At 38.9% G+C, this 24315-nt stretch overlaps 1 pseudogene; it reads left to right on the forward strand.

Moving 5' to 3' along the window:
• The first annotated feature begins 5602 nt into the window (after positions 1 to 5602).
• On the forward strand, positions 5603 to 18396 carry LOC148091550 (putative ribosome biogenesis protein RLP24 pseudogene; annotated as a pseudogene).
• Positions 18397 to 24315: the final 5919 nt, after the last annotated feature.

A 24315-nucleotide genomic window follows, 5' to 3' on the forward strand; every position in this document is an offset into this window, starting at 1 on the left:
TGAGGAAAATAGATAATAGATATACAAGTCCAGGAAGGCCACCGAGGCCCATGCAAGATGAATCCAAGCAACTTCTTACGCTGGGAAAACCACAGCTGTTCTCTGCTGCTCCCTCACAGTTTCAACTTTTTCAAATTACTTGATAGTACCTTTGATTCTTTACCCTAATGACTTGTACACTTGCTTTGTTTAAATGTTTTGTTCTCTGAATCTCACTTCTTTCCATCGATTCTAATTCTTTTTCTTTATCTCTCCTTTATTTAGTATAAAGATGACTTCTTTTTCTGTTTAGCTCTTTTTTTTTGGTTAAAATAAATGGACAAAATAATACCCAGTAATATCCAATGCAATAGTTGTTAGATTTCCTTCATGGAAATGTGGTATAAGGTACGTTAAACTCAGTGGAATTTGGTTTTTAGCAGATTATGGTAAAAAAACACAATTTGTCATAGCTGTACAGAAGGCTTACCAGAGGACCTGGACAGAAACTGACTCAGGGAGAGTCCACTCTTAAGGACAGCAATAGCCTGGATTTTTATGGACTGTTCCCTTTCCACTTTTTTGTCTTTTTTTTCCAGTTTCCTTTTGCATTTCCTGTCTCTAGCACCACGTCAGTTTCCTTGAGTCCTTTTTCTTATTGGAAAACAACATGAGTAAGTGGAAGGAATGTGTACTTTAGCATATAAATAGACCTGAATTTCAACATCACTTCTGCCTTGTACTAGTTGTGGGTCCTTGGGCAACTTACTTACCCTTTCTGAACTTCATGTTTTTCTTCTAAAGATGGCCTTTAAAAATATAAATAATATTCATTAGGCATCTAGCATAGTATAAGGAAGATACTCAGTACATATTACTTATGATTGTTACCTTTATGTCTCTGACTTTCTTACACCCACACTCTCCCTGTAATCACTTGTCATTCATTAACTGGCTTGAATGAATCCATACATTTATGATCTTTGAAAGTAGTGGTTTACTCTTATTTCCTCTTACTATTAGGTCAACAGTGTGATGAATCTGCCGACAAATAGAGCTTGTGACAGCTTAGCCTGAAATACAAGGGAATGAACATAAGTTGAAGGTGTCCAGAATCACAGTGCTAGAGCCTGAATGGATGTTAGAGACCAGTTGCTTCAACTCTTTTTATTTAAAGATGAACTAACTGAAGTAACAAAGATAAACAATGTGTCCAAAACCCATAAGACAGTATACGCAGATACTGAGATCTCCTCACTTCAGGAAAATAATGTTTTTGAAGCAAAATTCATATAACATAAATCAACCATTTAAGAATGTACAATTCAGTGGTAGGTAGTATGTTCACAATGTGCATCCATCACCTTTATCTAGTCCCAAAACATTTTTATCACTCTGTACTCATTAAGTAGTCATTCCCCATGTTTCCTCATGCCAGCCCCTGGCAATCGCTAATCTGTGTCCTGTCTCTATGGATTTGTCTATTACGGATACTTCGTACAAATGGAATCATACACTATGAGATCTTTTGTGTCTCACTTATTTCACTACCATAATGTTTTCAGTTCATGCTCATGTTTAAAAATTCAAACATTATAGACAGTATAGTGAAGAAAATAAAACATATTCTGTAATCCCACCTGCCATTGATGAAGACTATTAACAGTGTGGTGATGGTTGCTGTTCCCCCAGTCTTCCACATAAATAAGTTTACACTATTCATACCTTTTACCTGAATTTGTTTTTTCACTTAACACTATGTATGAAACAGCTTCCTGTATTGACACATACAGATCTCTTCATTCTCTTTTATCGACTGCCTGGTGTTTCATCACATGATTTTAGTCTAGGTTGTTTAACAAACCTGCTGATGAACAGCCTCCTTCCCCTCACCCCACCCCATTCTTTGCTAAGTAAAATAGTTTGCATCTTAACCTGCTGAATGTGAATTATTTTGAAATCCCAATATTGGAGACAAATAGACAGGAATGGCTTCCATTTCTCTTCAATCAGCTTGGATGCCCTGGGGATTCATGCATCAGTAAGAACTAAATAAACTTTGAAATTGTTTCTAATTTCAGATTCTTTGATTCTTGGGATTAATGCCAAAATCATGGTAGTGTTAGCGACATAGAGGCAAATGTCTAGGAATGGGAGTTAGAAGGCCTAGGTTTAGCCTTCGTTTTGCTAAGGACTAGCTCTGGGCCTTTAGAAAGTTACTTACCTCTTTGGAGTTCAGTTTCTTCATCTGTGAAATGAGGTGAATGGGCTAGTTAATCACTAATGTGATGACTTCAATTAGTTAGTCATTAATGTGGTGACTTCAACTGAGGTCACTGCCCAATTTACAATGATTTCCTGCAGCTCTACTTCATTAGGGTAGGCCCCCATATGTTATGTGAACCTTCTTTCTCAGCTATATCTGATTGTGCTAGCGGAAGCCACTTGTCATAAGTCAATCTAATTAAAATAATTATTTAAGATTTTTGAATGTGAACCACAGAAAATATGGGCAGTTCCTCTCTTGTGGTTAGAGGATGTGAGAAGTGAAACTTGGTAGTCATTGGTAACCATATTATCAGTGTATTGAGGTTCTAATATGGAGAGGGCAAGGGTGGGACTCCTGTGCTATGGGTTAATGGTGGAGTAATCACATAAAAAAGCTGCCTCTAAGTGTAATGTGGTATCCTAGATTGTATTCTGAAACAGGAAATGGACAGTGGAAAAACTAGTCATCCATGTAAAGTCTACACTGTACCAATGTTAATTTTTTAGTTTAAACAAAGATGTCGTGGCTAAACACCTGATGTGAACCCTGAGGACTAAGAAGGGTTCCTGGTGGCTAACTGGGTTCAAATAAAAAAACCCCCACAAAAACCAAACCAAAACATAACACCCCCAGAGCTCAGCAGCCATTTCTGCACAGGAGCCTCTCAAGAAACCACACTTCATAGAGAAGCCTCTATGCTAAACTGCCTGCCTCTGCCCTGAACTGTCTGCCTGCAGCATGTTTCTGAACAGGCCTTTATAAAGGTTTCCAGGATTCTTATTTCAACAAATAAGATTGAAGCTTTTCCCAGCCAATCAAAGCTGTGCAGCTCTGACCAACCAGAGCAGCCCTATTCTGACCAATCAGGACAGTGCCTTTTGGAACACTCAAACTGCAAGAATTTGGCATCTTCATTTGCATGAGGATGAACCAATCAGCGACCCTGGGCCGGGACTTCTATTCTTATAAGCCAGCTTCCCTCTGGCTCTGGCCGCCCTTTCTACCAACACCAAAGTCTAGTTTCCTTGGTGAAGACCTCTCTCCTCAGCAGAGCTGCTTAGCCAGCGAGGGGTCATGGCTCCAGAGTGTTCACAGGTGCGTTGTAGCACTATTGAGCTGTTCCAAAGCAGTACTATTTTCACAGCCATGCTGTATCACTGTTTGCTCTGAATAGTTTCCTTCTTCCCGCGCTCCAAATTGGGGGTTCCTGTTGGTGCTGAATTGGCATCAGCCACCATAAGTTGACAATGGTAACATTAAGGAAAGCTGGGTGAGAATTCTCTAAACTATCTTTGCAATATCAACATTGTATGCTTCCAGATATGCTGCAATGAAAAGGACACAACATTTAAAAAAATATATATGTATCTGACTTTAACCATTAGGAAATACTGAGACAGTCTATAAATGAGTGGATGATGTTCTTCAAAAATGTGAAAGTCATGAAGGGCAAAGAAAGGAACTCTCCCAGACTGGGAAAACTGAGGAGACATGAAAACTAAATGCAATGTATGATCCTGGATTCCATCCTAGACCTACCCCTGACTTCAAAAAAGACCATTAGTGATGTGATTGGAAACATTTGAATAAGGTCTGTAGATTTGCTAGTAGTATTGTATCAATACTAATTTCCTGGTTTGATCATTGTTCTGTGGTCATAAAAGATGTAAAGATTTGGGGAAGCTGCAGGAACAGTATACAGGAATTCTTTGTACTATTTTTGCAACTTTTAAAGAAGTCTGAAATTCTTTAAAAATTCAAAATAAACCTGGCCCAGGGTGGGGCAGCGGTTGAGTGTCCACCTAGGATCCAGGCGGTAGGGGTTCGATTCCTGATCCAGGCATATGTCCGGGTTGCAGGCTCACTCCCCAGTCGGGGGTGTGCAAGAGGCAGCCGATCAATGACTCTCTCATCATTGATGTTTCTATCTCTCTCTCTCCCTCTTCTTTCCTCTCTCTGAAATCAATAAAGGCATATTAAAAAAAATAAATAAAAAAGAAATTCAAAATTAAAACACATACTAAAACACATCATCAAAATGGTGTACGCAGCTCCAAACACCTACCCCTCCACAGAAACATTAAAACAATAACTGTCAGAACCAACTTTGTCAGAACTCTGAAAAGGAGTAAAAAAATTAGAGCAACCAAGGAAATGCTGAATCAAGAAGGAGGCAACTTAAGAGTGGTAGGAAATTTTTGTGTCATTTTTACTTGCCCTTGACTCACCCCTATCCTGGCAGGGTGGCAGTCTTGAAGACAGCATCCTGCATTCCCAGTGTGGGACCCTGGCCCTGATTCTGGAGGGAGTAGAGCAGACTTTATTCATAAATCCTTGTGTTTGTCTCTTCTAACCTGTCTGGAGGTTACCTGAAGAACTAACACAAGGTGTGTCTCTGTTTCACGTACTCTAAACTTAGGGCAGAAAAGTGGTGAACATTGCTTGAAATAGTATAAGGTGAACAAAACAACAACAGCAGCAGCAACAACTCTGCAGCTGCGTAGGCAAAAGATGACAGTTGAGACATACACTAGACTGCCTAAACCTGGATGGAAAATCTGGGAGAGACTTTTTTTGGGAAATTCGGACATTCAAAAAAGCCCATGTATACTGAGAATTTTAGAAAGCCACACAATGCCCAAGAGAGAACATATCCTCAGAAAAGACTAAGGAAGACCCTAAGCTTTCACCTCTGGCTCATCTGTAGGTTCAGTGCAAGCAGCAATTGAAGACTAAGGCAGAGTTGTAAGAAGCCTGGCTAAGTGTTAAAAGAATACCCAACACAGCCAACCTGCAAAAGAATGGGATAGGTGTTTATTTTGTTTGTTTTCTTTTCTCCTGGCATCAAGGAAATCCTTTTCAAAGAACTAGCTGAACATAGCTAAAGAAACAGAGATGTCAGTTACTATAAACAACAAGGAATACAGTCTTTGCAAAATTTCTTTGGAAAAGTCAGTAAACAAATGGGCAACTGTAGCATTCAACAATCGAGACCAGCAAACCCTGGAGAAAGGAGGAGAATCTGATCTTCAGAGTTACCACATTATAACATTCAAATGTACATTTTTCAAAAAAAAATCACAAATCATACCAGCATACAGGAAAATGTGCCTTATTCAAAGGATAAAAATAAATTGACAGAGACCATCCATGAAGAACATAAGACATTGGAGTTACTAGGCAAAGACTTTAAATCGACAATCTTATATATGCTCAGAGAACTAAAGGAAAGCATGCAGAAATGACTAAAAGAAAACAGAAAAGTTGTGTATTAACACAATGAAAACAGCAATAGAAAGAAATTATAAAAAGAAACCAAATAGAAATTCTGGAGTGAAAAGTACAATAACTGAAATGAAAAATTCACTAGATGGATTAATTAGATTTGAGCAGACAGAAGAAAGAATCAGTGAACTTGAAGATAGGACAATTGAAATTGTCCATACTGAGGAGCAGAAAGGAAAAAAGAAAAGTGGGCTGAGCTTAAGGTACTTAGGCCAACCAACATATATACATTTTGGAAGTCCCAGTGTTTCTTTTAAATTCTGTAGCAACCATCCTAGGTTCCAGTGGGAGCTCTCTACCTTTGCAATTTTGCTTAAATCTAAAATTATCCTCAAACTAAAAGTTTACTTTTAAAAAAGGGGGATGTAGAGAGGCGCTTCCTTCTCTTGGATTTCCATGAGATTTAACTATGGATGGTTTAGTTCTATTTTTAACTAATTGATTCTTGCTTCCCTATTGCCTTTTCATTACACTCTTAATATCATTACATCAACATCTTAGCTAAAGCTTATTGAAAGACACCACTTTTGGAGAATGTGTTCATATGAGGCCATTGTGTATGGCCTTGCAATTTGTGCACTGCACACAGGTACCCAGATGGGGGCAATTGAAGGCTGAAACCCAGTCTGTGTTCCCTAGTAAGCTGCTGTGCCTCCTGGTGCTGGGCTCCCTCAGCCCAGAGATGGAAGTTGCCATATGTGCCAGCAGCAGGAGGAGGAAGGATGACAGCAAAGGAGAGGAGAAAATAAAAAATTACCCCCAAACCTACCATTAACTCCTGTTATAAGAGAACATTGCTTCAGACATCCTATGTACACACAGAGAAAAAGGTTACTAGTGAAAAATGGGATCATTCCAGACGTGCTATTTTTAAATAATATTAAATTAAATTCTATTTGAATTTGACAAAGGAAACAAAAGTGAAACTGTAATGAAAGCAAAACTGAGAGAATTGCTGAACTTTAAATAAATATCTGTTTATCACAAGGATCATTAGTTCTTTAAAGATACTCCTAAGATTAAGAAAAAAATTATAATAAGCATTGAGAGTTTTCAGTCATTATGTTTTTTGTTTTTTTTTCTTTTCCTCCCACTTTCATGTTGTACTTTTAGAGAAAGTTTTTGATGCACTCATGGGAGAGCTGAAAATTGCTCTATCTCCCCTTTCCTCTGCTGAGTTAAGTTGGTTCATTTCATTTTATGTTGTTATAATTTTAATATTTACCTTCTATTTTGTAACCATGGTTTCCACAATTGGTTGATCTTTCCATATTTAAGTGAATCCAGTGCTCTGCATTCTTTTATCATGTCTTCTCCATTCTTGAGTTAATTTCTCTCTAGTTTATATGGATTTCATCATCAAGTAGCTTCTCTCCCCCTCTCGCCACCCCGTGATCCCTCAAGAAGAGCTTATAGTAGCTGTATTCCTTGAATACTTGTAGTCTGGAGAATGTCTTTCTGTTACTTTGAAAAATAATTTGGCTGGATATAAAATTCTTGAATCACTCTTTTTCTCAGAACTTGGTAGATATTGATTGCTTTTTTGTTTGTCTTTTGACATAAGGTACTGAACTTGGTCTTTTACCATGGCTTCTCCATTTATTTCCTTTATTGGTATGAGCCATCATTGCATGTTTTTTACTAAGAAGGGTTCATGTGTATTACTTTCCTTGAGTTTGTTTTCGTATTGGAGATGTATACTTGTTATCTTTATAGATGAAAGACAACCTGTTTTTACAGGCTTGTTCCAGTATTTCTGGAGGGTTTGAACCCTGCTTGACTTCCAAAAACCAAACAAAAACAAAAACAAAAGCTTGTAAATGACTTGTGTTTCTTGTTTGTTTTCCTGAAGACTTGTTTATCCTTAAAGTTCAGTTACAACCAGGATATACCTCAATGTTGCTTGTGCTATATCATTTTTTCTTTGCAATTTGTGTGCTCCTTTAATATGAAAATTTAATTATTTCTTTATTTCGGGAAAGTTTTCTTCCTTTAGAACTTTAAACAATATTTCTCTATGGTTTGTTAGGTTTGTTCCTTCAGAGATATGTTATCTTCAAGTTGGACTGGTTCTGTCTGCCATCCCTTTCTATTATCTTCTATTTACATTAATGTATTTGGTTTTTCTTGCATTTGCTAAAAACTGCATTAATAATTCAGTTTTCAGCAAATGTCTATTAATTCCCCTGTAGTTTATATTTACTTAATAGTTCTTCAATAGTATTATTTTGTCCTTTGATGTGTCCCCTTAATCTCTATCTCCCTTTCCATTTCATTCTTTTGTTTTATCATTTCATCCCTGAGCTCTTTTCCTCATTTCTTTGTTGTAGCATATTTGCATAGCTGTCATGTTGCTTTTGAAAATCTTGCCCATGCTTCATATGTGGAGCTATTTCCAAACCTCCCATCTCTTCAGATATAGTTTGGTGATGTCTTCTTCCTGCTTTACTTATTTTTTTGTTTCTTCAAGTATCAACTGCAAGGCTAGGTTTTGTGCTTTAACTAGATTGACTGTGTGAGGGGAAAGGGATGGATTGCTCAGAGAGCTGTGCCCAGGGAAGACCTATTCCTGGGAAAAGATTCTAGATTGGGAGTCAGACAACCTTATCAGCATCACCAAGCCTAGGTAACCACACCAGCAAAGTCCATCAGGTGTCACAGGAGTACTTCACAATAATAGAGTAACTGTATGATAAATGCTTTACTGAGCATTTACTCTGTGCCAAACATTGAAAGAAAAAATAGCTACCTTTATTGTGTATTTATGATGCCAGACCTGTGCTAAGTGGGTTATATATTATTTTATTTGCTCAATACAACAATATGAAATTCCTTTATCAGCCCTTATTATTATTTTTTTAAATTCTCACCCGAAAGTATCTTTTCCATTGCTTTTCAGAGAGAGTGGGAGAGAGAGAAAGAGGAAGAGAGAAACATTGATGTGAGAGAGACATATCGATTGGTTGCCCCCCGCACATACCCTCACCAGGGCTGGGATCGAACACAGGACCTTCAGTCCCTGGGCTGATGCTCTAACCACTGAGCCAAACTGGCTAGGGCTATCAGTTCCTACTTTTTAAACAGGGGAGCTGAAGTTTAGAGAAGTTACATCATTTGCCAAAAGTTATATAGCTAATAAAGACAGAGTTGAGCTTTGAAACCATTTGTAAATCATTAACACTTAGTATGGAAAGATTCTTTTACCAGGAAATTTGATATGATATTGACGAGTGCTTGGGGAACTTTAGTCTACTGTGGTTTGCCTGTAATCTATTAAAAGCTAAGCAATTGCCCTGGCCAGTGTGGCTCAGTTGGTTGGGCATCATCCCAAGCACTGAGGGGTCACAGGTTCAATTCTCAGTCAGGGCACGTGTTCGGGTTTCGGGTTGAATTCGGCATGCAGGAGGCAGCCGATCAAGGTTCCTCTCTCACATTGATGTTTCTCTCTCTCTCTCCCTCTTCCCTCCTCTCTCTAAAAATCAATAAAAATATTTTAAAGAAAAGCTTAGCAATTCTTCTTTTCAAAAAATAATTTTGATTTATAGATAAAATATGATCTAAACTTGCTTCAAAATATTCTGGGTGGAGTGGAAGGAGAAATTGGGTAAGGGGATAGATGGAGCATAATTGGCCATGGGTTTTTAATGGAATCTGGATGCCTTGAAGCATGAAAGCTCATTGTACAGACATATATGACTGTCAATTAATGACTTTTCACCATGTGGCTTTTGAGAAGTTATCCCACTTTTGGGGCAATGACTCCCTTTCTTGTTGTATGATGACTTTTCATTCTAACACACTCTAAATACGCCATAAGAAATGCTATTCAACACACTGATTTACTCAATAACACTTTCTAGTCAGACAGTATCATATGGGACAAATTTGAATTGCCTGCCATGTTTGGATGACCCCAAACCACTTTTCTTTGCACGCATGTGTCAAGAGAGAGATGAAGACGTTGTGCCATGGACAACTCTTCAGTCTGTTTCGTGCATGTGCTCTTTTCACATTTAAACTTTTTTTCCTCCAGAGGTGGTTTTCTATGCCATAACCTTATTTTTAAGCGCAGGTTGAGTGTCAGATGATTTCAAACTTTGAAAATTAGTGAAGAAAATGGTGTAGAAAGAAGACTGTACCAACCAAAGGAGAGCGCTGCACCTCACCTTTTCCCTCTGCACGCCCCCCATTACCCCATCAAGTCTTTCTTCCTCTTTGGGCGAGTACAATAAACTCTCATTATATTACATGTTATGTACAAATGGTGTTTATTTACTTTCCAATTATTACTTACTGTTATAGGCTGAATTCTAATAAAGCAATGGTCCAGAGAATTTTCTAGGAGTTGGACAGACCTGAGTTTGAATCCTAACTCCACTACTTACTATCTGGGTGACTGATCTTAAAAAATTATCTTCTCTAAGTCCCAGTTTATTCATCTGTAAAATGGGGTAATGACACCTGTCTTTTAGAACAGTAGGCAGGAGTAAATGAGATGATATATGTAACGCATTTATCATCGTGCCTCACCATTACTATTATGCTGTCTTAAAAAGATGTGGCAATTCAGAATGACTACATCTTTGGCTTGTGTCCATCTGACATAACCAAGGCTGAACTGTCATTTGTGTCATTTTTTGTTGTTACCACTTCTCTTAAGGTGACTAAAGTCAGCAGGCATCCTTCCCTTTTTCACATTTTTAAGCCTCGTGTGAATGAACCTCAGGAAGTGAACAGATTTCAACATGCTGAGGAAAATAGGAAGGCTCAAGTAAGAAGAAAGTCTACGTATCATAGACACTCAGCAGAGGTAGAGTTCATTCATTCCACAAATTAAAAAATATTTACTGAGTGCCCAATATATGCCAAGCACTATTCTATGTGTTGGGGATGTGGTGGTAGACAAAACTGATCAAAATGCCAGCCTGGGAATGAAAGTTGCATTTATGTGGGGGGTTGAGACTGTGCATTTAGTAGGTGTTATTTACTGAGTATACAAGTGGTTAGAAAATGCATGGTAAGTTTCCTACTATTGAACAAGTGATCAAATTGCTCATGAGGATATAAAATATCATAAGAGGGGTCCAATTAATGAGGCATGGGCAGATAAATATGAATGATTGAAAGGGTAGTGAAACTCAGAAAAAGAGTGTGGTTTCCAGTATTAAGGTTCAGGTTACACTGGTTCATGAGTACACGCTTTATACCATCTCTTTAATCAGTGTTCTAATTCCCATTGAGATTCATTTTATATTAAGATTACAGCCAGGGGGTAACACCCTTTCCCTTTCCTCTCAAGCATATTTAAAATTCTCATTATGAAAGATATTATTCAAAGTTTAGGCCTTCTTATTATTTGATTGGAATAATACATGAGACCAAATGAATCAGTAAGGGAGTAGGGTAACTCATTACTTTTTCACACAAAAACTTAAGAGGAAATAAAAAGGATCTAGAAATAAAATTTACAGAAAATGTGTAAGACCCTCATGACAAAAATTATGAATCTTCCTCAAAATGTATTAAAGTAAGCCATATTCATAAACAGGAAGACTGAGTATAATAAAGGTATTAATTCTTCCTAATTTAATCTATAAATTTAATGTAATTCTAATAAAAATCTCAGCAGGGCTTTTTATAGATCTTGAAGACTTCAAAAATGTATATGAAAAAACCAATATCCAAGATTCTCCAAGACAATATTGCAGAAGAATGAGATAAAAGGGCTTGTCTTGTTAGATGTGAAGACTCATTATAAAGCTAACAAAGTGAAGACAATATCATTTTTGCCCAGAGATAGACAGAGACAAATAAAACAGGGTTGAGAACCCAGGAACAGACCCATGCACATAAAGAAAGCTGATATAGGAAAGGAAACATTATAATCAATGGGGAAAGAATGGACCAGTCATTAATGATGTTGATCCAACTGTTTATTCATACAGAAAAAATTTTTTCTTTACTTCAACTACATATCATAAAAATAAATTCCATGTGAATTAAAGGCCTAAATGTGAAAATAAAAGCACCAACCATAAAGGGAAACAAACTGACAAATCTGACTATATTAAAATGTAAAATTTCTGTTTGATAAAGATATCATAAAGTGAAAAAAGGCACACATTGGACAAATATATTTGCAAATCAATAAATGATCAATGATTGATATTCAGAATATTTGTAGAACTATAAATTAAAAAAAAAAAAGACAGATAACCCAGTGGTAAATAGACAAAGAATTTATACAGGCAGAAGAAGAAATACAAATAGCTATTAAATATCAGAAGATGCTAAATCTCACCTGTAATCAGGAAATCAAATTAAATCAATAAGTAGTTTACACACAGATAAAACTGACAAAACTTTTAAAAGCCTACAAATTCAGATGTTGATTTTAGTGTCCTGTGGTCTGAATGTTTGCACCCCCATAAAATTCATCACAGGTGATGGTATTAGGAGGTGAGGCCTTTGGGACATGAGCCCTCATGCGTCAAATTACTGTTGACCCTTGACCAACACAGAGGTTAGGGGTGCTACCCACCACCCCCTCACAGTAAAAAATCCGCGTATAACTTTTGACTCTACAGTCGGCCCTTCACATCGGCAGATTCAATAACTGATGGAAAACAGTATTTTCGATTCACAGTGGGGAATCCAAGGTTGGGAATCCACTGTTGGGAATGCAAAAATGGTTTCCCATGAGTGGTTGGTTGAATCCCTGGATGTGAAACCCATGGATACGAAGGGCCAACTGTATTTGTTGAAAATAATCCACGTTAAGTGGCCCAGTGCAGTTCACACCCACAATGGACTAAAAGAAGCCTTTTAAACTACTGACATTCTATGGTTGTTTGTAGTGCAGCAAAAACTTCTTTTCCTGTCTGACAAATGTCTACCCGATGACCTAATGCTATTTCTGAGTATATATTTTAGAGAAGTTCTAGCAAATATGTACAAAGAAATATTAGATTTTAGTAAACAATTAGAAAGTACCTAAATGTCCATCTAACAAAAAAATAAAGAAATTGTATAATCATTAAATTTTGGGGAGGAAGGACCTTATTTCCTAGAAGGTTGGAACGGTGACTTACTTCCAACCGACAGAAGACAGCCGAGAAATAACAATTAAAAAAACTGAAGGGAATGGAAGGAGAGGAGCTGATGGAAGCAAATAAAGGAAAGTGTTTCGACTGGATACTGTACGGCTAAGGGTAAATGAAATGTACGCAAACACTGAACGGTAGCTGGCCAATTTGCTTCACACGGGGATGTGGGTTAGGGATTCCGAGAACACTTTGTTTTTATATTATAGTTGACACGTATATTTGTCATCGAGAAGGATAATTAGTGGAAAAAAATTGGTAAAATCTGAATGAATTCTGTTTTTTAGTTAATAGAATTGTATCAAGATTAATTTCTTAGTTCTCATAGATGTTCTATGGTTATGTAAAATATCTTATAAAACTGAGTACTATATTACAGTTTAAAAGATTCAACTAGAACTACATGTATCCACATAGATAAATCTGAAAAAAAAACAAAAAACCAAAACCAAAAACAAAAGTGATGAGCAAAACAAAACAAAACCTCCTAAGATACATAAATATCCCTACAGCATAATTCCATTTACATAGAGTTTGAAAATATGTGAGAAAATACTATTTGTTTATGAATGTTTAATGTAAATACATATAGTGAAAGTAGAAAAACATGCAGGCAATGACAGAGGTTAACTCCAGGTGGGTGTTCCTCTGCAGAAAGAGATGTGTTAAATAACAAATGGTTGATATTCAGAATATTTGAAGAGCTCATCTCCTATAAATGAACTAGAAAAAGACAAATAATTTAGTAGAAAATAGGCAAATAATCTTTACTGGAATTGGAGAGAATCTAGTGTGGAATTAGAAGCAGAATGCTTTGGGAGCATGTTACTGAATTGTCCATACTTTTTGTTATACCTGAAAATAATTAAAGTAATTCATTTTAAAAACTTTTACAGAACAACAAGGCACTGGGCTTAATAGTCTTACATGTATCATCTCATTGAATTGCTATAATTCTTGCAATAACCCTGTAAAGCTGAAACCTTAGTTGGTCCTTGTTTTACAGATGGGGAAACTGAGGCTGACTTATAGAGGTTAAATAGCTTCATAAAGGTCGCACAGCAAGGCAGGGATCCAAACCCATGTTTGTCTAATACCAAACATGGTATCGATTGTCATTTCCTGGCCTCCCTGCCCCTATTTTTTGTTTTCAGGTGGGTGCCACATTTTCAGTAGGATAATATTTGAGGGCGCCTCCAGTACCACAAGAAACATTTCATCACGTCCCTACTAATGAGATTATTGAATCTATTTTTTTAAAAAAACCCCTTCAGCCCTGCCGGGCGTGGCTCAGCGGTTGAGCGTCGACCTAGGATCCAGGCGATCAGGGTTCGATTCCCGGTCAGGGCACATGCCCGGGTTGCGGGCTGCAGCCGATCAATGACTTTCTCATCATTGATGTTTCTATCTCTCTCTCTCCCTCTCCTTCCCTCTCTCTGAAATCAATAAAGATATATTTTAAAAAATAAAAATAAAAATAAAAAAAACCCCTTCAGTCAGATCTCTGCTCAAACTTTGCCCCCTCAGAGAAACCTCCTTCATTTAAAATAGCACCTCAGTGCTCCAGTCCTCTTTATTCCCTTACCTCCTTATTTTCCCCCATAGCACCTCTCATATCTTGACGTGTTATTACATATCTGTTCACTGTATTGTCTGCAAGGATTTTGTTTACTGCTGCACCCCCAGTACCTAGCACACAGCCTAGCATGTGGAAGGCACTCTATAAACATATGTTGACGAGGGAAAGGCTGAATGAGTAAATATTCAGGGGAGCGAGGGGAAGAGTACACATCCGGCCTTTGTTTCTGCCTCACATGGCTCTTACTTCAACAAGACGGGAACATTCCTGGCCAGTGTTTCTCCAGCTGGGAGAGGGCCTTCCAAGGGAAGTTGTGAGGGAGCGGGGACAAGACCTGCCAAGGTGGGGTGCCTGCTGGCTCAGCCTCTTCCTTCTGACCTCTCCGCAGCCTTGGCAGTGGCCTCCTTTCTTCCTTGTTAAAGACTCCTCCTCGTGGACCCCTTAAATTCCAAATTCCACCGACCTCTTAAAGCCCTCCTCAGTCCCTTAATTAATGAGAATTTTTCTTTGCCTTTCCAACCAAGAACAATGTCACCGAACTCCTGTTTCCTGACCTTTCAGAAAACTCAAGGATGTGGGACAAAAGTCACACTATAATTAGCTAGATCGATTCTGTTCTGCTGCTTCGCTCTGTACAGCCTGTTTTCTTAGCCTGACCAGAGTTTTCTTAATAAAATCAATATCGTGTACTCTGTTCTCTGTGGGGTTTGAACATTGGCTGTATTAATTCCCCCCCCCCCCCAGTATTTCCTTGGGCACTAAAGTTAAGATTACTGGTATTTTTAATTTCCTATTTATAACGTAGTCACCACGTGAATCTTTTAAAATCTTCGGTATGAATTTGAAAACATTTTGGAAAACCATGTGTGGTATAATAACTAAGACATTTTATTTATCTAATGTCATTTTTTTAAAAAAAACAAACTTTATTTTTTAGAGCAGTTTAGGTTCACAGCAAAATTGAAGGTGCAGAGGTTTCTCCTATACCCCCTGTTTCCACAGTCATAGTCTCAATTGCTTCTTCTTTTTAGTGTGGAATGCTTTTTCATTGTCTGCATTACAATTATGAAGAAATTCATTAAATTATTCATTCAATTATGAAGGAAATTTTGGTTGCTCTTAAGTTTTGGCAATTATGAGAAAAGTTGCTATAAACATTTGCGCGCAGGTTTTTGTGTGGACATATGTTTTCAACTTGGACAAATATCAAGGGACACAATTGCTGAACCATATGGTAAAAATATGTTTAATTTTGTAAGAAACTGCCAAACTGTGCTCCCAAGTGGCTACACTATTTTGCCACAAGAAATGAATGAGAGTTCCTGTTGCTCTACCTCCTAATTGGCATTTGATGTTGTTTTGGAGTTTGACCATTTGGATAAGTGTGTAGTGGTATCTCATTGTTTTAATTTGCAAAGGAGTTTGAAGTAGAGGAGTACCATTAAAGATGACTGCAAACTCCTTTGCATGATAAAAATGAACACATGCTACCAGCTCAACTTTGATAGTTTCACCCCTTCTGCAACCCTAAATCTCTAACCTTAAAGCTTTCTCAAAATCATTTTTCTCAAAGTTGGGGGCACACTTGTCTATACAAAAAAATAAAAAAATAAGCCAATTTCCCCACCTCCTCCCAAAGTCATTAGCATTCCGTGTCCTACTGGAATATTTTAAGGCCAGGTTAGAAGATTGCTGCCATTGCTTTGTACTTTCCCAGAAAAAAAATCACATCATCCCTAAACTTGAAAGCCATTTACTCTGGGGAAAAACATCAAAATTCTTAAAAAAGTCATCCCTTCATCTCAGAAACCCCCTCCCATCTGGCAACCTTCAAAATGTTCTCTGCATCTGTGACTCTTTTCATTCTGCCTGTTTGTTCATTTTGTTTTTGTGAGTCAATTGTTGATAGATATGTATTTATTACCATTTTACTATTCATATTTTTGATTTTTTAAATTTCCTTCCCTGGTAGGTAGGTAACCGCTTTTTTAAAAAATCCTCACCGAAGGATATTTTTTTCATTGCTTTACAGACAGAGTAGAAGGGAGAGAGGGAGAGAGAGAAACATTGATGTGAGAGAGGCACATCAGTTGGTTGCCTCCCACACTCACGCTGACCAGGGCCAGGAATCAAGCTCGTAACTGAGGTACTTGCCCCTGGCTGAAATCGAACCTGGGACCCTTCAGTCCATGGGCCGATGCTTTAACCACCAAGCCAAACAGGCTAGGTCTGTATCTTTATATTTAAAGTGTGTTTCTTGTAGACAACATAAAGTTGGCTCTTTCTTGTTTTTGACCTACTCTGACAATCTGTCTTTTCATTGGCTTATTTATACCATTGATGTGTAAAGTGATTATTGATATACTTTGATTACTTTATTGATTAGTTTTCTATTCATTGCCCTTATTCTTTGTTTTTCATTTTTGTCTTCCAAGATCTGATGTTATTTTAATTTTATAATAATGTTTACAGTTACAATTTTTTGAGTACTTAGTATGTGCAGGTGCTGGGTTGCATTTATTATCTCACTTGGTCCCCTTAATAATCCTATGATATGAGCTACAATAACTAGCACTTACTATATGCCTGTTAAACTCATCACAAACATTATTGTATACACGATCTTATTTAATTCTCAAACCACCCTATGTCAAAAATAATGTTGTTATCCCCATTTTACAGATAAGGGATCTGAGGCTTAGTAAGGGTGTGTAAGGTATCAACTGTAGTCTTGTTTTCCTATTAATTTTCCCAAACAACTCCTAGCATCCCCACACTGATGTTAACAAATGCCTTCCTTTAGTGCCTAAGGCTGAGCCCTGTCACTGCTTACCTGTCTCAACAAACGATAACACACGTACATCCTTCCTTCAAGTTTGCTTATTCTTTCCCAGACTGTGGAGGCTTCTGTTGCTCCTGTTAAAAAAAAAAAAAAAAAAAATTTTTTTAATGTTTTGTGTATCTGGTTAAGTAGCAGTTAGCATGAAAGCTGAGGTATAAAGTATACAGAAAGTCTAACCTGGCCGGCATGGCTCAGTGGGTGAGCATTAACAGGAGATCGAGGTCAGGGCACATGCCCAGGTTGGGGGCTCAGTCCCCAGAGGGGGGTGTTCCGGAGGCAGCCGATCAATGGCTCTCTCGTCATTGATGTTTCTCTCTCTCTCTCCCTCTCCCTTCCTCTCTCTGAAATCAATAAAGACATATTTTTTTTAAAAAGTCTCTTCCTTGGTGTTGCTCTCAACTCCCGCCCCCCCCACCGCCCCAGTAGGACTCGGCTGGTCGGTCCACAGCCTGGCTTTGGTAGTAGATGCCACTTCCTCCCTGTGACTTCGCCGTGCCTGCACCTCCGCGGTGCTGGAGCCCTCTTTGGGGAAGGTCAGGACATGGCCGGGTTGTGGGCTGGAAAGGTCAAGGCACATGCTCCTCGTGCTTTCACACTCCTTATAATAACTGTCTTTTCCCGTTTCAGCTCAGGGAAAAGCTTTCTCTTGCTCACCTGCCCTCATTCAAGGCGGGGGGGGGGGGGGGCACATTGCCTTTGCTGCAGGGAGCTGCCTCACCTGCAGATCTGCCCGTCCCTGGGAAACTTGTTTAAATGCGCATTCCCTGGTCTCACTTTCATGGCTTTTGAGTCACAGGAATAGGTGGAATAAGGAATCTGTGTTTTAATACCCCTTCTCCCCCAGAGATCCTACTTTAAATTCCAAGAACCTGATATACCCCAGCCACAGAATGACGTTCGTCTGCAACGATTACAAGGTGTTCAGGTTCTGTAAATCCAAGTATCACAAAAACTAAAAAGAAGTGCAATCCTCACAAGGTCAGGTGGACTAAAGCATTCCATAAAGCAGCTGGTAAGGAGCTTACAGTGGATAATTCGTTTGAATTTGAAAAACGTAGAAATGAACCTGTCAAAGACCAGCAAGAGCTGTGGAATGAAACAATTGATGCGGTGAGGAGAGTGGAAGAGACCAAACAGAAGCGTCAGGCTGAATTTATAATGAACAGGCTGAAGAAAGATAAAGGACGACAGAAAGCTCAGGCTATCAAAGAAGTCAAGCAAAACATTTATCTCAGCTGGGCCCCTTCAGCCTGCAAAGAAATCAGCTGAAGACAAAAAGGTACAGAAACTACGAGAGGGCGTGGGTGCGGAAGTTGTTTCTGACAATCTGACTGTTTAACCATTTCTACGAGCGCATTGGAAAATCTCCTTTAGAGACTTAGAACATCTAAGTTACTGATTTTTTTACATAAGGTGACTCAAATGGAAAGGTGATTAACAATACATCTCTTCAACATTGCTATCTGCAAAACGTCAGATGTTACGGACGCTAGACTGCATCTCAATGTTAAACCTTCACTGATAGGTGCACTTACGCAAGTCACGAGAACTCCGTAAATACAAAATGAATTGTGGACATAAAATGATCATGCCACGTGGATAATGGCATCAGGTGGCACTTAGGTAACAACTAATGACCAAAACTCGTGGCTAGTGATATATAAAATAAATTTTTCTCTGCAGAAAAGTAAAACCCCAAGAACCATCATTGGTGCAGGCCCGTCTGGTCTCGGGGAGTGAGGGGAAAGCGCGATGAAAGCACGCCCTCACTCGTGGTTGCCGCTGACTCCTCCTCTGGAATTCTCGTTCCTCTCTCCCCCAGTTCCATGGGTCTTTGCATAACTGGCTGCTACCACCATGCCTGGCTTTCGGGCTCCCCCAGCCCCTTGGCCGACATACTTTATCCCAATGCAGTTGTGATGCTCATCAATATTTTTCTAGCCCTTGCTTCGCTGCTAATAATCAGCTCACGCCAAGTTCTGAACCCACTGGTCGGGAAGGGCCCAACAGCACATGCTGGTTGTACTCTTGGCCATGCACATTGCAGGGACCTGACCTTAAATCTCAACTCCACTCGGTGACATGATTATGTGACTTAGATATCAGGTCTCTTTGGGCCTCCACTTTCTTATTTGTAAAACAGAATGAGGATAGTGGCTGCACTTATGTCTAAGACTTAATGAATGAGTGGAAAGAACGAGCTAATGATGCATCCTAAAGGGAACGTTGTGACATTACTGTTGTGCTATAAAGGAAAATATTCAAATTAGACAGAATGATCTTTTAGAACACTCTTTTATGTTGGGAGAACCTAACCCCTACAGAGGTCTATAAGTAGTGGGGAGCGTGGAGAAGTTTGCCTCTTTGCAAAGCTTTTAAAAGTGCTCCTATGAAAGCTGACAACCTACCATGAAACCAAGATCAAAGCTGTTCTCTTTTAAACAGAAAAGATAACTTGTTAATGTTTGTCTTTCTTCACATGGGGTGCCTTCTCGGGGCCTGCTGCTTCGAGAGTGTGAGTCAATGCCTTTAAGGTAAAAACCTTGTGAAATAGCCCCGATGGTGTGGCTCAGTGGTTGCACACCGGCCTATGATCCAGGAGATCATGGTTCAATTCCCGGTCAGGGCACATGCCCAGGTTGGGGGCTCGATCTCCAGTGAGGGGACGCACAGGAGGCGGCTAGCTGATCAGTGACTCTCATCACTGAAGTTTCTCTCTCTCTCTCTCCCTTCCTCTCTCTGAAATCAGTAAAGAAATATTTAAAAACAAACACCCCCCCCCCCAAAAGCCCCTTGTGAAATAGAAAGTTCAATTGTAGGGGGCATCCCCCAAATTATTTTTTAGTTCACATACACTTAGTGTCAGGGAGAAAACTGTTCTTAGGGAGCTGAAGGCCTTCATACCTGCCAGGTGAGGCACCTGAGGCTGCTTAGGCTACTTCTGAGAGGGCCTCATTTCTCAAACTTGAGCACTTAGCGTCTGGGTGTCTGGGCACCAGAAAGCAGTGCCTAACAAGGCTCTGGAGAACCTGGAATTCTCTCCTCCCAGAACCCAACTGCTGAGGGTGCCCTCTGGAGGTTTATTCACTTTTGAAGCGTCTGACAGATACTTCAAAAAAGTATCTGCTTTCAAGAGAATTAATAGCTGTACATAGTCGCAGTGTAGCATGCGGTGGGTGCAAACCTGAGCCTGTGGTTCCATGCTTTAATTGTACAACAGGACTTAGAAGCAGGCCTTTCCCAGGCTGGTGGTGTGCATGGGAAATGCCTTGTAGATATCGCTCACAATAGGGAAATCCTCTCCTGTGGGCTGTGATTGGGGCAGAAAGCCTCAATAAAGGGCTGAGCTTTGAGCTATTTTAAAAGAGAGATTAACACTTATTGTAAAAGTGCTAATCACTGATTGAATTAATCAAGGGCCACACTACAAGGTGTTAACAAGAAAGATTAGTGACTTTGGGTGTGAATATTCAAAACCAGGGATTGTGAAATCTGGGACCAGAGGCTTTCCTGGGTACACAACAGAAAAAGAACAAATAAATGACAAGGTAATGAACTGCTACTTTTACCCAGCAGTTTCCTCTTGAGCAGGCTGAGGAATCGTTGTTAAAAACATTAAATGTCAAGTGCATGGAACAGTGCGTGGCTTATAAGAAGGACTGAAAAATGTTAACTATTGTTATTCCTTTTGTCTATTAAGGTCTCCTGTTAGGAGTATCAACCGAGGGCTAGTGAGAAACTTTTGTTTTCTTTAAAGAAAAAGAAATATCTGGCTCAACTACTTTTTAAAAAAATCGAAGCTTAATCTGCCTGCAGGAAATTAAACAGATCTTAAATGTATAGTTTAAGCTCAACTACTTTTACGATAAAGGACTGGGGAAAATGCGTCAATGCTACAATATATGCTAAAATTATTTTCACTTCCTTTCTGGAAAAAGTGATCTGTACTCCAAGAATCAAATAGCCAACAAAATGGAACTTGAAAGTGAAATGAGAACATATAAGGAAATAGTTGATTCAAATAAACAGCTGTGTCCAAATCACTAAAACTAGATTAAATGGTTTCCTAGGAAGTCTGTATTTGCAGGGAACACAATGGGAGGGCAAAGGGGAGGAGGCAGGCACCTGGGGGAGGCTGCTTGGAGAATGAGGGGCTTTGGGAAAGTATATGAGGAAAAGGCTTGAACAAATCCAGAAGAAAAAAAACAAAACTGAAATAGATACTATATTAGGTGGAGCTAACGTAAAAAAAATGATTTAAAAAATCTGCACGGAGCAATCGATAGTTGAATGAGTGCCTTTTTAGTACTGAATTGAGGAAGGAGAAGGAAGGCATTAGCATTTATTGGGACTTAGTAGGGTCATTGAATGGCTGGGAGGAGTAAAAGGGTAACTTGGTTTAGGCCTCCAGCCCAAAAATGACTTCACATTTAAACAATTCCAGTCTAAGGACCTTAATTAAATAGCTGGTCCCTTTTAATCCTCACTATAATCCTACAAGGTGGGTGATATTACAGATGGAGAAACTGAAGCTCAGTATGAAGTCCTGGAGACATCTACTCAGAATACTTTTTGAATATAAACCAGTCAAGATGGATCCAAAGTTGCTGAAGCACTTATCTAAATTTTCTTACATAGAAAAAAAGTGTGTTTACTGTTTAAACTTAGTAGAGGTATTCAGGTAATTGGCATGTTTATTCATCACCTGGAACAGCACTGCCCAATAGACACATAATATGATTTAAAGTCTTCTATTAGTCACATTTTTAAAAGTAAAAGGAGCAAATAATTTAAATAATATATTTTATTTAATATATAATTTCAACATGTAATCAATATACAAAATTATTAATGAGCTATTTTACTTTTTTTCATACTAAGTCTTTGAATTATGCTATTAGACTTAGGGCCCATTTCATTTTGGACTAGCCACATTTCAAGTGCTCAGTGGCCACATGGAGCAACCCTATTGGACAATAGATGTAACAGACTATGTAAAGTACAAGTGTGCTTGTTCCAGCTTTTGGAGATAACAACCCATTTGGCCAAGAGTCTGAGAGGCCCATCAGAATGTGAGTGAATGAATAGTGAATATCTCCTTTTTATTTTTCCAGAGGAAAGGCCACAATTTGATTTTTTCTTTTTTTGTCCCCAGCACTGATACAGATATAGCAAAAGTCACCTTTGATCCAGTGGCCTCTGACTGGTCCTAATTCCCTCTCCAGGAGCAGCCACTGTTAACAGTGTCATGCTTCTAGATCTGTTTGTATGCTTTTATATACATGCATACATTCAGAAATATTCTATTGACATGTCTGTTTTTAAAAAATCAGTGCAATAGCATATATGTTGTTTCCCAATTTGCTTTTCTCATTTAGCAATATGGCTTTGAGAATTCTTTTTTAAAAAAAATTATATTTATTGCTGAAAGTATTACAGACATTCCCTTTTCCCCCCCATTAACCCGCTCCACCCAGCACCCGCATCCCCCCTCCCCACCAGACCTTCACTGCACTATTGTCTGTGTCCATGGGCTATGCATATATGCATATAAATTCTTTGGTTAATCTCTTCCTGCCCCCTCCTCCCCCCTTCCCTCTGAGATTCCTCAGTCTGTTGCATGCTTCCATGTCTCCAGATCTATTTTGTTCGTCAGTTTATTTTGTTCATTAGATTCCACATATAAGTGAGATCATGTGATATTTGCCTTTCTCTGACTGGCTTATTCCACTTAGCATAATACTCTCCAGGTCCCTCCATGCTGTCTCAAAGGGTAAGGGATCCTTCTTTTCTACAGCTGCATAATATTTCATTGTGTAAATGTCCCACTTCTTTTTTATCCACTCATCTACTGATGGGCACTTGGGCTGTTCCCCAATTTGTTGTTCAATTTAGCAACATGGCTTTGAAAACTCTTCATGTTGGTAGATTTATCAACCTTATTCTTTTAAACTGTTGCGTGGTAGTCTATAATTTATTTAACTATTTCCCCATCAGTGGAGGGGCTCTTTCTAGTTTACTGTTGTTATTATTAGAACACCAATGGATACTGTAGCCTCTTTTTGATGGAGAAAAAAGCATCATTTTCAGAGGGGAGGATGGCAAATTTATAGAGATTGAGAAATTAAACAAGTTTTCAAACAGTATGACTGAGGGCCACTGGCCAAGCCTCTCTGACTTCCCCAAGCCCTCTCCTAAAGCTACACTATTTACCCCGAGATGCTCAAAATAAGTTATTGCAAGTGTTTCTTGCTAGAGGATACTTCCATTTTGAAACTGGGGTAGAGGATGCATAAAAACAAAATAATTAAAGTCCAGAAGAAATAAAGTCTCCAGCCAGAACAGTAGTGTGATTCCAGTTTAGAAAATTCACTGGGATTCTTCACACCCTGACCCCTATCCTCCAGGTCCTGAAAGCCCTCTTGTTGCTTCTGGCCGCTCTCTGATGTCCTGACCCAGGCCTGCCTTCTCTCTTCCATGCTATTGTCCCATGTTCCAACATTCTTCATCACTGTAATGCTCCCGAGGGATTAAATTAATTAACTTAATAATTAATCCAGCCTGGCTGGCGCGGCTCAGCGGTTGAGCATCTGCACCTATGATCCAGGAGATCGAGGTTCGATTCCCCATCCGGGCACATGCCCCGGGTTCCAGGCTCGATTCCCTGTAGGGGTGAGCAGGAGGCAGCCGATCAATGACTCTGTCATCACTGATGTTTCTATCTCTCTCTCCCGCTCCCTCCCTCTCTCTGGAATCAATAGATTTTTTTTTTTTAAAGAATATTTAATCCATACACATTAATTACAATAACCAACAATCTTCTAATCTTTATAAGGAGATCTGTACTTTAAAAGATGTGTTAAACTAGTGATTTTTCTATCTCTTTATTCATCTATCCATTCACTCAACAATCATTTAATGACAATCTACCATGTGCAAAGCACTGGGTTAGGCCCAGGAGATGCAAAAATGAAATAAGGACTTTCAGGTACTGTCAGCAGGTGCAGTAATCTTTGAGAGGTATGTGTTGTAAAAGGGAGCCATTTCAAGGTTCTACCCAATACAGCATTTAAAGGTAGCCCTGAGCAAAAACTTACCTTAGTAGGAAGGTAAAAGTCCATATAAAGGCGTTCTGAAATAGACCATATACTCTTCCACCCCACACCCTATTCCTAGGGTTTTTTCCTCTCTCCCCTTCTTTGTCCCCATGTCCTGGCTGTGGAAGGTTCCTTTGCTTCTCTCTCCACAGCAGATTTGT

This window comes from Miniopterus natalensis, chromosome 14 (assembly GCF_054644295.1).
Source record: "Miniopterus natalensis isolate mMinNat1 chromosome 14, mMinNat1.hap1, whole genome shotgun sequence".
Classification (NCBI taxonomy): Eukaryota; Metazoa; Chordata; class Mammalia; order Chiroptera; family Miniopteridae; genus Miniopterus; species Miniopterus natalensis.